The sequence below is a fragment of the Hemibagrus wyckioides genome, unplaced genomic scaffold, assembly GCF_019097595.1.
Source record: "Hemibagrus wyckioides isolate EC202008001 unplaced genomic scaffold, SWU_Hwy_1.0 Contig13, whole genome shotgun sequence".
NCBI lineage: Eukaryota > Metazoa > Chordata > Actinopteri > Siluriformes > Bagridae > Hemibagrus > Hemibagrus wyckioides.
In genome coordinates this window covers 173,577-179,852 of record NW_026690773.1, presented here as the reverse complement: position 1 = coordinate 179,852, position 6,276 = coordinate 173,577, and positions in this window count along the sequence as shown.

The window sequence follows — 6,276 nt, the reverse complement described above, 5'->3', positions numbered from 1 at the left end:
TATACAGACCTTGTATTTAGCGTTATTTTCGCTTAAATGCATGAGGGAGATGAACCGTCAGCGGTGTTGGAGCCCAAAAGAGAAGACACGAAGTTGACACAGCTGTTGAATACACCGCTGAACTTTGGGGGAGGGGCGGTCTTGTCTGTGATGTGTCAGCAGTCACTAGCTAACCCAACCCAAACCCAGCGGCTGGGTTACACAAAAAGTACCCAATTCTCTGTAAATAACCCAGAAAAATGACCCAACAGAGGCAACCCAGCATTTGGGTAGAAAAAATAACCCAGCATTTTTTAATGTATACAGTTAATCATGCTAAAGCTGGTGAATCTGATCAAATCTGTTGCTTCAGGTCTTAGCTAGCCACTGAGCTGAAATTTTCAAATTTTCAAGCATGCAGTTATAGCTTTTTTCATAACCTTATGTTAAATGTTAATTAAAAACAAAGTACCTGCTTCAGTAAATCCAAATACATTTTTTAAATCAGGGATGTCAAAAAACATAAGTTCACATTTATTAAATTACTAAACCTTTTAAACTATCAAAACTCTATCAACTTAACAAAAGAATATTAGTTAGGAGACCTGTGACCTTACTTAGTAAATTGAGTTAAGTCAACTACTTGGGTTAAAAGTTGAGTTAACTCAAAAATGCTGTGCAGCAAGTTGCCTTAAAATTTTAAGTTGAGTCAACGTTGTATTTTTTACAGTGCAGTTGCTTTGGGAGTATAATGGTATAATGTGACCAAACTCTACTTAGCTACTTCCCATAAATTTTCCACTATAAAATCAAACATTTAAAACCAAGATTTTTTACCACAACTCTGCTCAAAACACATATCGGCTGTGATTACCTCCGACCAGATCTCAGGGTGCTGATATAACAGCATTCCCTTTTGTTTTTATATTGTTTAATATCTCACATAGTTAAAACATTTTAGACAATAAAAGCACATACTGCACTCATAAAATAAAGGACAATAAAATTCTTTACAAAGTGGTCAAAAGCAGAGCTTGCAAACACTGAACATTGTCTGTAAGTTTAGTACAGCTTTCCTAATTCAGTTCTCTTTAAAATTGTCTTCTAATAAAACTATTCTAAGACCAATTTAACATTAGGTAAACTTGACATTGTTCAAAACATCCTCATAGATATTTTTCTTTTTCAACAATTGGAAATCACTGAACTATCAATGTAGTACTGAAAAATTTCCTTTAGAGTTCTCTTAAAGACAGCTCTATTTACTCTAGCTCAACTCAGGAATGGTTTACCATGGGGGAAAAATCACATCATAGCAATGATTTTACTATTACTGCATCAGGCGATTTTTTAGTGATTGGATTTTAGGTTTGAGTGACTTGTGGCCAAGAGACAAAATCACTCTCTGTATGAAATCAAATGTGCTCTTCAGAGCTGCAGGATACTCTAAGTTTAGATCATAAATCAGTCCAAAGAGCAGACACATTGCTTGTGGAAGATTTTCCACATCATCCACAACCATGGTACCTTCCAAAATGATAGCTGTTGTTTTGGCATCAAGATGCAGGGAGTAGGGTAATGTTGCAGTTGCAGAGTGCTCGGGAATCACCAGTCAAAATTCCAATTGCAATTTCGGACATTTCTTCATTGTCATCACAGTCCTAAAAACAGGGCATATAGCAAAAATAAGGTCAAAGTAAGACACAAAACATCTTTTAAGAGCATATACTCACAGTAAAATGTGAAACAAAATTAATAACACTACAATATGTCTAAATGTACAGGCCTTTTCAATCAGGACACAGCAGTGGATGCAGGAACGAATACAGACATTCAAACCACTGCATGAAAAGACAATAAATCAAACGGAAGGCCAGCTATATAAATTAAAACCTATTCTAAAACTCACAATTTGATATTTGAAAAGTTATCAAAATACATAATTATGGAGGAGAATTGACTGAATTTTTAAAAATTTTTCTTTCTTTCAATCTAATCTCCTTTCTGTATTTTATATTTATTTTACTGTACTTTCTTACCTCTTTTACTGACTTCATCTCTGTTGCATCTGTCCTTTATTCTTCCTACCTGTCTAAATTTCCAACCTCCTGTTTATTGTCCTTCTTACTATTGTTTTTCTTTCTTTTCTTTATGTATTATAAAATGTCTTCTTACTGTCTTTTTTTCTTAATTTATCTTTACTTTCTTTTCTCTACCCCAGGTGTAGGCAAGTTCGGTCCTAGAGAGCAGTCCTGCAGATTTCAGCTCCAACCCTGAAAAAAAGATTTGCTTGCCTGTAGCCTTAGTAATCCTGAAAACCTTGATTAGCTTGTTCAGATGTGTTTGATTAGGGTTGGAGCTGAACTCTGCAGGATTGCGGCTCTCTAGGACCTACCCCTGCTCTACCCCTTCTGTGTTTCAGTTTCCGTACTGTTTAGATCTCAAAACTGTTTAAAGAGCAGTTTGCCTGTCGAAACTACTTACAAAACAGGTCTTGTAAAAATCGGTGGGGTCCTCTCCAAGAAGGAATGGTAATCCATAGAGAACGGCTGTTCGTCTCACGTTGATGTTGGATTTCTGCAAAGTTATGAAAATTATTATTTAATAGCGCTCATGGCACTAACACAACACAAAGCAAAGAACAACAGCAAAAGCAACAGTTGTTTTAATATAAAAAAAAATTGTGATGTGTGTGAGGAGCTTACATCATTTTTAATCTGGTGCAAAATCTTCTTAAGTTTGGATAAAATTCTGTCATCATTCACTTGCCCTCTGGTTTTTCCAAACCTGTATAAATGTCTTTGTCCAGCCGAACGCAAAGGAAGATGTTTGTGAGAATGTCAGTAACCAAACAGATCTCATCCCCCATTTACTACCATAATAGGAAAAATAAATACTATGGAAGTAAATGGGGGATGAGATCTGTTTGGTTACTGAAATTCTTACAAATACGTTCTTTTGTGTTCAGCAGAACTAAAACATTTATACAGGTTTGAAACTATCTGAGTAAATGACAGTTTTAATTTTGGGTGAACTATTTCTTTAATGATCCATAAAACCAAGAATATTTATTCACCTGACTCTGTGTGAAAAGGGCTGGCCACCTTTCCACTGTATTCTTCACTGCAGGTTCCTTCTCTATCAGTTCCTTTCTACACAAGGCAAATGTAGAATTCATGTTCTGGGCTAGTGCAGAATTAACATGACGTTTCTTCATGTCTTCCACCATCTCCTTCCTTTTAGACTCCATGCTGGCTTCATCTTCACCATCAGGGAAGTTCGGTAGAAAGTTGATTTCAAACCTCTTGGGACTTTTGATGTTTCTCTGAGGCTGCTGTCCCCTTCTTTTCCAACCATTTATGGATATCTCCAAACATCCAGCTTGATGCAGTTTTGAGTGGTAGTTACCCATTTTCCATCTGAGGCTATCATACCACCTATTCCGCCCCTTAGATGAGCTCTCCTGACACTTGTAGATATGTTTTATCTCGCATGTATTGTAGATTTCCCTGATGTAATCTGTATTCAACGTCAACAGGAAAAGTAGGGATCTCAAAATATTCTGGCCATGCAGTCCATAGACTATGAGATGAATGATCATCAGAAGCCACAGACAGGACTTCAGTGTCAGCTGTGTTAGGGGTTGTTGTCATTACAGTTCCATGTGGGCTTATCTGGCAAGTCAGCAATGTAGGTAAGATTCACAAGGGAATTGCTGAATTCTGGATCTTCATACTGAAGCTTTTCTTCAAGTTGCTCCATCAGGGAGTCAACTGTCTGTGGTTTCGCAGGAAGTATGATTTTTCTGATGTCATTTTCACAAACTATAACTCAGAGTACAGTCCTTGTCTCCATATTTATTCTCTCTACAAAGGTTAAAGAATTGGGTTGGTTTTCTTAAATTAAAGTAATAGCTTCAACAGAAAAACAGTTGTCCAATTGCATAATTCTAAACCCATCCTTTGAAAAAAATGATTTGAAAAGTTTCACTCATCCTTGTTTAAATGTACTTTAAAAAGTACACAAAATAATTAATAATTTAATGTGACATCTGCCATACAGTCCAAGCATTTAAGGCAAATAAATTGGTTTGCTGAGAAATCAACTTCAATATATAATCCATTTCACTGGATCAACCCTTCACATAGAATAGCATTTAACTGCTGCTCTCTCAGGAGTGCATGCAGGATATGACCATTTAAAGAAAATGAATTACATTTCAGTTTGTTTCTTAATAAACCCATTGATACTATTCAAACACTTGAAGTTGAATGAAATTATATGATGCTTTTGTGTCCTCCTGAAGTTTGAGAAGCAATGCTTGCTATCTTCTTACATAGTAGTCAGACATCAGCAATCAGAAATCATTTCAAAAATAAGCCTTTTTGTCTTCCAAGTAAGAATGAGAGTAAACAATTTTTCAATAATTTCAAGTCTCTTTAAGCCTGAATTATCATTCATTCAGCATATGATATAATGTTTGAGTGTAACACAGGTCCTTCCCCGAAGTTTATAAGAGTTCTGAGAGTTTGGTGATTGTCAGTGATAGCACATGACAGCAAAGTTCAAAAGAACGCAGGTGCTGAATGTACCAACATGTCAGATCTTTACACACAAACAGAACAGCACTGTTGATGACAAGAATTTTGAAAAAACTGTCTGAAATCAGACAGGCCTGGAAAAGTACCAACAGATACAACCATATCTGGATTATACTTGATTCCATCATTGCTCACAGATGATGCTGTGAGGACAGGATATCAAGGGCCACCATGAGGGGCAGAAGTCTAATAAATGCCCAATTCTCATGGGCATTACCCCCAGTGGTACCTTATGAGGCAAATGTGCCTGGGATGATCTGAGGCTGATAAACTTTGTCTGAGAATTTGTAAGGTAACTGCTTGATAGCTTGAGTCAGGGATTCAAGAGATATTAATTTCCTTGATACCAAATCATTAATGCACAAGGACATTTCAATAGGGATGACACCCTCCATAAGGTTGTGCATTATGTCAGGTGGAAAACCACCAACTGTGTGAAAATGTTCCAACCTTTCACTTAACACACAGCCACCTTTCACACCATGTTCCCGACCAGACCTCCTTCTCCTGGATTTCACTCCTCTTTGCAAAGCAGAACCGACATGGGTGCTCAACACTGAAACTCTCCTGTAGTCCTGCAAAAGAATGTGCACCCAGATTATCAGATGAAACAAAAAGCAAACTTCCTTTCAAACAGTCTCCTAACTGTTCAATATATACACCATGCTTTTCAAGAGTTTCAAGGTCCCTAACAAGTGGGTGCAAGATGTCTTTGTAACCATGATGTTAAATTGCACTAGCTCTGCATAAAAATGCTAGCTGAATTGACTGAAGTGATGAAAGATCTTTTGAGGAAAGGTTGGCTAGAACCCAATAGAGAGCAAATATTTTATGTTTCTTTTGAGAAGTGCCAAGGGGATTGGCAAGCTCAAATTCATCAAAATAAAGACCTAGGACAATCCTGAAGGTCTCAGTGTTGAAAAAGTCATTTTCTTGATACTGAGAGAATCCATGGCCACTTCCAGAACAGCGGAGACTCCCGGCACATGTGGCAGGGCATCCAGGCGATCACCAACTACAGAACATCACCACCTGCCTGTGACAGTGACGACTCCCTTCCAGATGCGCTGAACGACTTCTACGCTCGGTTTGAGGCACAGAACAACACAACAGCGAGGAAGACCATCCCTCCTCCAAACGACCAGGTGCTCTGTCTCACCACAGCTGATGTGAAGAGAACTCTATGCAGAGTTAACCCACGGAAGTCTGCTGGACCAGACAACATTCCTGGCAGAGTGCTGAGGGAGTGTGAGGAGCAGCTGGCATATGTCTTCACTGACATCTTCAACATCTTGCTGAGCAGCTCCATCATCCCAATGTGCCTCAAGACAACGACCATCGTCCCTGTGCCTAAGAAGTCTACGGTTTCCTGCCTCAATGACTATCAACCCGTCGCACTCACACCAATTGTGATGAAATGCTTCGAGAGGCTCGTCCTGAGGCACATCAAGTCACAGCTACCACCCTCACTGGACCCCTTGCAGTTTGCGTATCGTCCTAACCGCTCCACGGATGACACCATCACCACAACCCTCCATCTTGCCCTCACACACCTGGACTGTAAAGACTCCTACGTTCGAATGCTGTTCATAGATTTCAGTTCAGCATTCAACACAATCATCCCTCAGTGGCTGATTGAGAAGCTGAGCCTGCTGGGCCTGAACACCTCTCTCTGCAACTGGATCCTGGATTTCCT